This window comes from Sarcophilus harrisii, chromosome 2 (assembly GCF_902635505.1).
Source record: "Sarcophilus harrisii chromosome 2, mSarHar1.11, whole genome shotgun sequence".
Lineage (NCBI taxonomy): Eukaryota > Metazoa > Chordata > Mammalia > Dasyuromorphia > Dasyuridae > Sarcophilus > Sarcophilus harrisii.
Window position 1 is genome coordinate 513,569,007 of NC_045427.1, and position 10,076 is coordinate 513,579,082.

Consider the following 10,076-nt stretch of genomic DNA (forward strand, 5'->3'; position numbering starts at 1 on the left):
CTTTTCCCTTTCCCCAGACTGTTTACATCCTACCCTTCCCCTTTTGTAATGGCACTTGTCCTTGCTTCCACACAATAAATTCAAAATGTCCAGGTCACCTTGCCAGTCAGTCTGCTCTTTCCTAAACTCTGGCTAAACCCTCAGCTATGGCATGGCTTCACTGTTTATTAGCACAGCAAACCCTTCCCAAAAAGCTTGGCTGGGAAACCCAGCTTAGGGTGTTTTTACAGATGTTTTGTTGATTTTAATGAAAGCCAGATCCCACTTCACTCTCCAACATGAAACTCTGACCTGACACAGGATTTACCAAAGGCTAATCTTTGGGAAAAACAGCCTGGAACACCAAATCCCTTTCCTATACATAAGCTCACCATACTAATTATTCCATCACCTAAAGGTGTGACTGTGGCAAAGGGGCCTTGAGTTGATCTGTATAGTACAAGGGTCAAAAATATGAGATCTATTTTTTTAAGCTATGCTATTAATTATTTGAGCATTTTGTATGTAAATATTTTCCAAAATATGAATTAGGTCTTCCTTGTATTTTTATAGATATCAATATATATATTTTAATTGAAGCTTTTTTTATTTTCAAAACATATGCAAAGATAATTTTTCACCATTAACTCTTGCAAAATCTTATGTTCCAATTTCCCCCTCCTTCCCCCATCTCCCCCCAAGATGGCAAATAATCCAATATATGTTAAACATTCTTCCTTGTATTTTTGAGCTACTAATTTAGAGAACAATAATACAATTTTATAGGAAAGTTCTGTAAACAAGGTCTGCATGATATAGATTTAATCTTACAGAATCATGGACCTAGAACTGAAAGTAAACACTCCCCTCATTTTACAGTGAAGGAAATTGAGGTTCAGGAAGGTGAAATAATTTGTTCATAGTCACACAAGGGTTAAATGTCAGTCTTGATTTGAATAAAGGTCTTCTAATGAAAAGGGTATCTAAATAATAGTGGATAGAGCACTGGCCTGGAGTCTGGAAAATCTGAGTTCTAACATGACCGCAAACACTTGCTAGCTGTGTAACCCTTGGCAAGACATTTGCCTCAGTTCCTCATCTCTAAAATGGGGGACATCCTGGAGAAAGAAATAGCAAACCATTCCATTATCTTTGCCAAAAAAACTTCAGATTAAGTCTCTTGGGTCACAAAAAAATCAGTTACAACTAAACAAAAACAACAACGGCCTCTAACTATGAAGCATTTTCCACTTTACTACACAAGAATTACTTAAAGTTAAAAGTTGTGATTTAAATCCAGGTTTTGATACTTACTGCTGGGTGAGTCCCAGCAAACTCTGTGAGCCTCGTTTACTAACGTAAAGATGAGTTCTAATCTGCTTTAACAGAATGTCTACTGGAGAAATTATAGATGCTTAACATATTGACATTTGGGAGGATGTTGGAACCAGCTCATAACAATTCCTGAGTGCCACCTATTAAATTTTCAGTGAGTATTTATACCTCAGAAATTGGCAAACACTACAAATCAGGTTTCATTTATTATTTTGTTGATTGTCTTAACTTAAGAAGATAATAGTGAAAATATTCATAATCCAGATTAAATTTTAAAATTGTTATATGTACTTTTCTAGAGAACCAGTTGTTAAATGTGTATCTGTATATACAGTTATATCTACTTTTGGTAGCACAGTGCATAAAATTTTGGGCCTAAAATCAGAAAAACTCATTTTTGTGAATGCAAATGTAACCTCAGATAATTTACTAGCTAAATGACCCTGAATATGTCATTTAACCTCAGTTTTCCCTTCTGTCAAATGAGCTAGAGAAAGAAGTGGCTAACCACTCCAAAATCTTTGCCAAGAAAATCCTAAATGAAGAATAGGACATCTTAACAACAATAGCATGTTTCAAACTTTATTTTTTAAAGAGGCAAAACCATGTAGATAGTAATCACATGTAAAAGAAATCAAAGGAATAATAACAACAAGCACTTTTATTCTCATTAGAAAGAGTTAATTCCTAATGTAACCAAAGTTAACGTCTTTTGATTCTGGTTAATGTGAGATTTGAACATCAGTTTTCCCTATGCTTGATCAACCCTGGTTAAGTTCATCCCTGAGATACCATATTGCTAATGTTATAAAACCAAACTTTGTATCCTGGAGCAATGGCTATGACCTTGAGGTCTTTGCCCTTAATTCCCAAAGTACATATTCTATAGAACTTTGTTCTGCAAAGAATATAAACCCTTCCAAGATAGGACCAGACCACAAGCCTCCTGTTCCTCAGTTCCCACAATATCAGAAAAGGAGAGAATGAAAAATAGTAGGTCCACAGGTATAGTAAAGGGAATCAGTAACTCCTGGGGGACAATGTGGTAGGGAGTGTGAGATAGCACCGGATTTTGGATCAGAACCTTTGATTCAAATTCCAGCTCTGCCACTAATTTGTAGTAAGTTACTCTATATCTCTGGGCTTTAGTTTCCTTGTCTATAAAATGTGAAAGTGGATTAGATAGCTTGTAGTCCCCCTCCCAGTTTTGAATCCGTGACTGTTAGAATCCCAAGGTTCTACCCCAATGTTATTTAATAATTTGTAATAATTACTCTGTCTATTAATGTTTATTTTTCTTACTTCTAAATAGATAGGATCTGCCTCAAAATATCATTCCAGCTATAGTAAACAAAATACATGACCTCAATATACCTTATTTAAAGATGCGATATCCGTTGTTGTTATGAGAGTTTTAGTGTCCCATGGGAAGCAGTGGAAGACAGATGCATACAAGTTCCCTGGCCAGCCATTAATTTCACTACTGCAGTTGTAGTTGTTTCAGTCACACCACATAAATCAGTCACGAGGATGGGGTTCAATCCAACCATGATTCATTTCCTAATTCTAGTATTCATTTTTTATGACATAATCTCTTTGAGCCTTGTTTTCATCCATAAAATGAAGCGATGTGACTAAGGCCCTTCCAGCTTTAAATTTATAATACGGTGATTTTTTCCCCTTAAATTAAATATGCAATTTATTAAATAGAACTTATATTCACAAATATAGTATTTATGAATATTTATTTCTTCAAAGAAATCTAAATCCCGCATGTTCTGAAATACTTTGAATATCTTTTTTACTGTTTCTATTTGATGCATGGGCAGCTAGGTAGCATAATAGTGCACAGAGCACTGTACCTGGAGTCAGAAAACTCATCTTCCTGAGTTCAAATCTGGTCCCAGACACTCACTTGCTGTGTGATCCTGGACAAGTCACATAACCCTCCGCCTTGGTTTCCCTATCTGTAATGATCTTTGCCAGTATCTTCGCCAAGAAAATCCCAATGGGGTCACAGAATCGAACATGATGAAAACAACTGAACAGTAAGAAGAATTTATAAGATAAGAACTAAATCTATTATTTTGTTGACAAGGGGGATTCTGAGATGAAGAAAGTCCCTCTACCACTGCTGATAGATATCTTGTCTTCGAGTGCTTAGGGCACTGAGAAATTAAGTGACTTGCCTGAGATCATACCCTGTGGGTGTCAAGTCAGGACTTGAACTCAGCTCTTCCTGGTTCCAATGGCAAGGTTCTGTCTGCTATGCCATGTCCCCAATGAATCCCCCATCTGAAATTTGCCTTAGTTTAGGGTTCCAAACCTGTCTGCTTTTGTGATGTATCTGGAGTCTCCAGAGTTACCTATACACTAGCAGGAACTTTGGTAGGTTTTCCATACCCGGCTTCCCTCACATATCAGAGCCTCTGACAGAGGTAAAGGTGAGTGGGCGCCCTATCTGGCTGGGCACAAACATCGAGATGTGGCTGCAGAGTTGCATGATTCCTAGTAATAGGTAAGTCTAGACAGGCTGCCCAGGTGCTGTGGCCACCTTCTGGGGCACAGAAGAACGCAGCTGGTTCTCTGATTCTGATTCACCTGAGACTGGATAATGTTGTCCTTAAGGATATTTCCTATTCCAGTGTCTGCCTTCCATGAGAAAGAAAATAAACTTTCCGCTCCGTGCATCTGGAGTGTGTGTATATATATATGTGAGTATATGGAAAGTATGTGTGGGTGGGTGGGTGGAACCTTATTTGGCAATATACTTTGATTTCCAGTTAGTGTAGTAATTCCTAGGGGAGAAGCTGTTTTCACAAGTACTTCTAGTTCTGGGATCAGTCATATGATCTGTAGAGTTTAAGAAATGAATGTAGTATGTAGAAAGTCATAATCATGGAATTTCAAGCTGGAAAGGACCTTAGAGATACTCTAGGTCAAATGTTCCTAAGATTTTTTTGTGTGTAATGGGCCCCTTTGGCAGGCTGTTGAATCGTATGGATATCTTCTTAGAATAACAAACATAGTTTTAATCATAATTAAAGAAAATGTGAAATCCCAATTAAAGGTTAGTGAAAATAAATATGTAATTTTTTTCACAATTTTCCACAAAAATTTATTCATTGACTCTAGGTTAAGAACCTCTCCTCTAGGATACTGTAAGAAGAGGTTTTTTAAATAGATTTTTGGGATATATTTTGTTTTTACATCAGCAAGATTTTCATGTGTCCTCCCTCCTAGATCCCAAAGAGTCACCCCTTTTAATAAAGAATTTTATTTTAAAAGGAGAAAAGAAATCCAATTAATACCAGTCAACATAAGTCTATATCTGTATCTACATACTGACATATAATTAATTATATGCATTGTTATATGACAGTGGAATTCTACCTCTGCAAAAGTACAAGAGGAACTATCTTGTCATATCTCCTCTTCCCAGCCATATTTTTCCCTATAATTTTGCAACATTCAATTCAATTGATTCATAACAATCAATTCAATGGTTATTTCCATTTATACTATTGTAGTCAACATAGAAAGATAAGGTTTTTATAAGTGGTAAAGCAACATATTCAAGTGAAATATTATTATCTAATTTGATGCCCCTTTTACAAGACAAAGGAATGGGATGGAATGAGATGAGACAAGATGGAATGGGGTGGATTGAATTAGACTGGACCTGAACATCCTTTACAAATGCAGACAGATGCTTCCTTTGAAATTTACAGTCCTAAAAAGTTGCACAGTATACCTTGTGAAACATTATAACCAGACCATATTGTAAATTCAAACTTGAATTCTCAACACTGGAATTGTTTTCCTCATGTAAAACTAATTCAAATGTTAATTTTTGTCAATTTTCATGTCATGTGAGCATTATTTAGCTGTATTCACATCCTGAAAACTGATCATTTGCTTTTTCTGCTCCCTCTGCTGTCCAAATTGTAGCATAGGTTGTAACCATCTGTTAAAATGTTTTGGTTTTTCTCAATTACATGTAAACAAAAAATTTAATATTCACTTTTAAAACTTTGAATTTCAAGTTCTCTTCTTCCTCTTCCTACTTCTTGAGAATTGTAGCCATATACAAATGACTCATTATAAAACCTGCTGCATATTTGCTGCATATTAGTATTGCCAATTTAGAATTGGATAAGATTGTAAAAGTCCTCTATTCCAATGCCTTCATCTTGTAAATTTAGACGTTTAGGCCCAGAAGAGTTAGGTAATTTTAAAAAATGATCACAGAGCTGGAATTTGAACCCACTTTCTTAAATTCCAAATCAATTGGTGATGTTTCTACCTCTCATTAGATATAAAATTAACCTAAATAAGAAGAAATTATTCACCCTTTTAACATCCATTTAAAAGGTGCAAAATCCTATCCTAAATACTAATAGATACAGAAATAATTAAGCCTGTGCCTAACCAGAAACTAATTTGAAACGCTTCCCTATTAACTAATGCAATAACATAATTCATTAACCAGATGCATATATATATATATAAAATATATAATGATTATATAATTATATGTATGTAATTAGCTATTTTTGAAATTCTGAACATCTTTGAAAGGCAAGCGGATGCTAAGCTATTTGTAGTAGTAATCCAGTTTAGCAGCTCCTCCTTGCCCCCAGACACCCAGTTAATACATGAAGTCTGGTCACTGTGGTCTGTTTCTACAGTGCTCAGCACCACCAAGTCTGCATTTGGAAAGGGGAGACAGATAAAGACAACTGGAAGATCTGAAAACAAGTCAAAGTTCCTAGAACAGATGGAGAACTGGGGAACACAGTGGAAAAAGCAGAGCTTATTGCAAATGATCTGTTGCTTTTTATTTGTGGCATGTTGGGCAAATCTCTAATCTCTCTAAGCCCAGTCTCTTCATCTGTAAAATGAGGTTAGACTAAAGTTTTTCCCAGCTTTAAATCTATTATCTCTAAGTGGTGAGAAGATAAGAAGATTAGAAGTGGTCTGGATCTCCAGAAAGCAGGGTCAAAAAAAGAACTTTAAAAAAAGAACTTCTGTCTTGGTTAGAGTGAGAGGGAACTAGGAGGTCCCTTAATTATTCCGTTGTAAAGTTTATTATGCATGTCTGTTTGGGGTGTTCAGGGAAGACTAATACCTCTGGAGTGAGGGCTGCTTTCCACCTTTGATGTGCACCTGCTCAACCTAACTCACCTGTGGCTCTAAGAAGCTGTAACATGCACAGAGGCCATACCCCAGTAAACTTTTTTGGTTAGTCTGTAACTAATCAAACCAGGAGTCTCAAACTCTGTGGTGAGTTGGTGGTGTCTACCTCCAACATGTGAAAACTTGCTCTGGTGGAATGGGTGGATGAGAATAATTTGTTCCAGCGGCCATCAAGGCAAGGGAAGCACGTGCGATGTAGCTCTTAGAGCTTGTTAAGACATCAAAGACACCATGGTCATCACCACCGGTCGTTTTGACTGTCCCACCACTGAACGGTAACGACTCTGGAAAGGAGAATGACGCTGGTGATGATGTTGCAGCTGTCTCCTTAAATCCAATTTATGAGAGAATCAAAAGACATTATCATTTTGTCATTTCTACCTATCTCAAAGTCCTGTGGCGATGGGCGAGTGATGAAGCAACAGGGGTGACACAATGGGAGCTGTAGTCACACCACGCCAAATTTCGTAGGGACTATTTGTATCTGCCCTGAGACAGAGCGTTCCAGGCTCAGACTGGTCTGATCAGCCACAGTAGAACACACTAACTTGACTCTTAACAGTGATGTTATATTGGAGAAAGGACAACAACCAGTCTCTATTTATACTAACTCATATTAGCTGTGGTTCTACCCATATTTTTGCCAGAAACCCTGAGGATCTTCCCCTCCCAGGTTGATTTTTTTTTTAACTAGGTAAAAGAGGCCGTTCTCTGCCTCATTTCTCACATCACTGGTTGGGACGTCGAATCATACTGAGAACTGTTAAAGAACTTAACTTTAAAAGGTCCAGGTCTCCCACTGCATCCAGGGCCATCTTCAGTCTTCTTGATTTACTTCGGGCCACTGGTCCCAGTTAGCCCTAGAGGGGGAGTGAGGCAGGTTGACCTCACACAGCCCTCCCTCACTTAAATCCAAATCACTTACGTATCACAGCATCAGCTCCCTGATGGTCCAGCAGGGACAGCAGCAACAACAGTAGGGATATTGTCAATTAAATTGAATATAGTTACCAAGGCCTAATTGGGAAGGGGTAGTGTCAGGACCTGGGGTTTCACACTAGTAAGGAACATGAGGAACTCCATCCTACCAATTCAGATGAGCAACTTAAAAAAAAAATCATTTCTGATATTAGGGAATTTCCTGGGACTTTTGAGAATTTCTTACTTTCCCAGGGTCACATGACCAATGTATATCAGAAGCAAAACTTGAATCCAGTTCTTGATTTCAAGGTCAGTTCCCTTTCCACAATAGCACCATACAGAAATAAAGGATGAAACAATTTGAGTTTTCAAGGAATCTTTTTTTCAATATCCTGTAATATCTCAATGGAAGATACAACAATCCATATGAATATAAATATAAAATAAATACAAAGTATTTTGAGGTATCTCAAAGTAGTTTGAGAGGGAGGGAACTGAGATCAAACTCAGCCAAACAGAATTTGGTCATGTTTTTGCCAATGCACATGATGAGAAAGCATGTTCAAATGTAAGTATAGTCACAGGTAGATAGTATTGTATTGGCTAAAATCAAACAAACAAAAAAGATTTGGCAGAGAGCAGACCCATCTTGCCAGCCCTGATATATTGAGGAGAAATAGACTTTAAAAAATGAAGAGTTAGCTGAAGTCTAAAGTTGTATTGACTGTAAGAGGTAGAATCAAACTCAGAACTCCACTCTTTTTCATTTTAAGGCAGCTGTTCTCAAACTTTTTGGTCCCAGGACCCCTTTCCACTTGCAAATTATTAAGGACCCCAAAGACTTTTTGTTGAAGTGAGTTAAATATATAAATGCTTATTGTATTAGAAATCAAAACTGATAAAATTTTGAAATAATTTTATTAATTTTAAATGATAATAAGCCTATTACAAGTTAATAGAAATAACATATTTTATGAAAAATATATTTTTCAAAACAAAAAAATCTTAGGAAAAGAAAGACATTCTTTACTTTTCTTGTATATCTCTTTAATGTCTGTCTAATAGAAAATAACTGGATTCTCCTGCTTCTGCATTAAATATGTGGTTTGACTGAAATATATGAAGAAAATCTAGGCTTAGAGGCAAATAATAAACTAGTATTGACATGAAATAGTTTACTAGGTGGCACAGTGGATGGAGAGATGGACCTGGAGTCAGAAAGACTCATCTTCCAGAGTATAAATTTGACTTCAGTCACTTAGTAGCTATGTGATCCTGGACAAGTCATTTAACCCTGTTTGTTTCAGTTTCCTCATCTGTAAAATGAGCTGGAGAAGTAAATAGCAAACCACTTCAGAATCAAATGGGGTTTTGAAAAGTCAGATACAACTGAAAAGACTAAACAACAATAAGTTGCTATGAAAATAGCTGTGCCCATGAAGCAGAAGCAGCAGCAACAACAAAAACAGCAGCTTTAGAAGTCCTCAAGCAGAGAAAATAAGAACAGGCAACTTGTCAGAAAGAGACTACAGTGGATCCCTGTGCTAGCATTGGTTGGAAAATATGGTGTTGTTTGGCAATTCCATTGATTATACTCATTTTTGGCTCGGAATTCCAGGGTGGAGAGGAATGTTTGCTGTTACAAGGGATCAGGGACCCTTAGAAGGAATGTTGTTGCTGCGAGGGAGGAGTGACCACACCTCTCTTCAACTTCCATTTTGGAAGCACAGAACTAGTTCTGAAAAAAGCAGTGTGAAAAAGCCTGAGGCTTGGGACTGTACTTGCAGACCCCACAAGTAGAATAATGCCTAACTTCAATACAAGTTCAAAGCTAAGAAATAGATTGGGAAAATGAGCAAATAATAACTACACACACAAAAAGATTAACTGGACACAAGTTCAACTGGAACAACTAAAACAAAATTTATCTTAAAAATTAAATGAGTGATAAAGGAAAAAAACAGAAAAGAAATGAGAGTGAGATAAGAAAAATATGAAAAGATAATGAAAAGCTTATTAAAAGTAGCTCAAAAAGTACAGAAGAAAATAATACCTTAAATGACAGAATTAGCCAAAAGCATTGGCATAGACCATCTTACACTGTATACCATAATAAAGTCAGAATGGGTAAAATGATTTAAACAAAAGATGATAACCTAAATAAATTATGGAAGCATGAAAAAAATTTTCCTGTCACATCTATGGAGAAGGGAAGCATTTAAGATAAGAGACTAAGAAGATCATAAGAAGCAAAATGATACCTTTAATTTCATGAAATTCTAAGTTTTTGAAGAAATAAAACAGGGCAGCCAAAATTATAAGGAAAGCAAGAACTGAGGAAAAAACTTTTATAGCAGGTTTTATTTTTTTCTATAGAAGATTAATTTCTTAAATAGAAAATGAGTTAAATTTAGAAAAATTCTTCAGTTGATAAGTGATCAAAAGATATGAACATGCAGTTTTCACAAGAAGCAATAAAAGTTGTCAATAATCATATGAAAAACTCACTATTGATTTGAGAAATGCAAATTAAAACAATTCTAAGGTATCACCTCACACCCACCAGATTGGCTAACATGATAGAAAAATTAAATGATAACTGTTAGAGGGGATGTGGAAAAATAGGTACACTAATACATTGT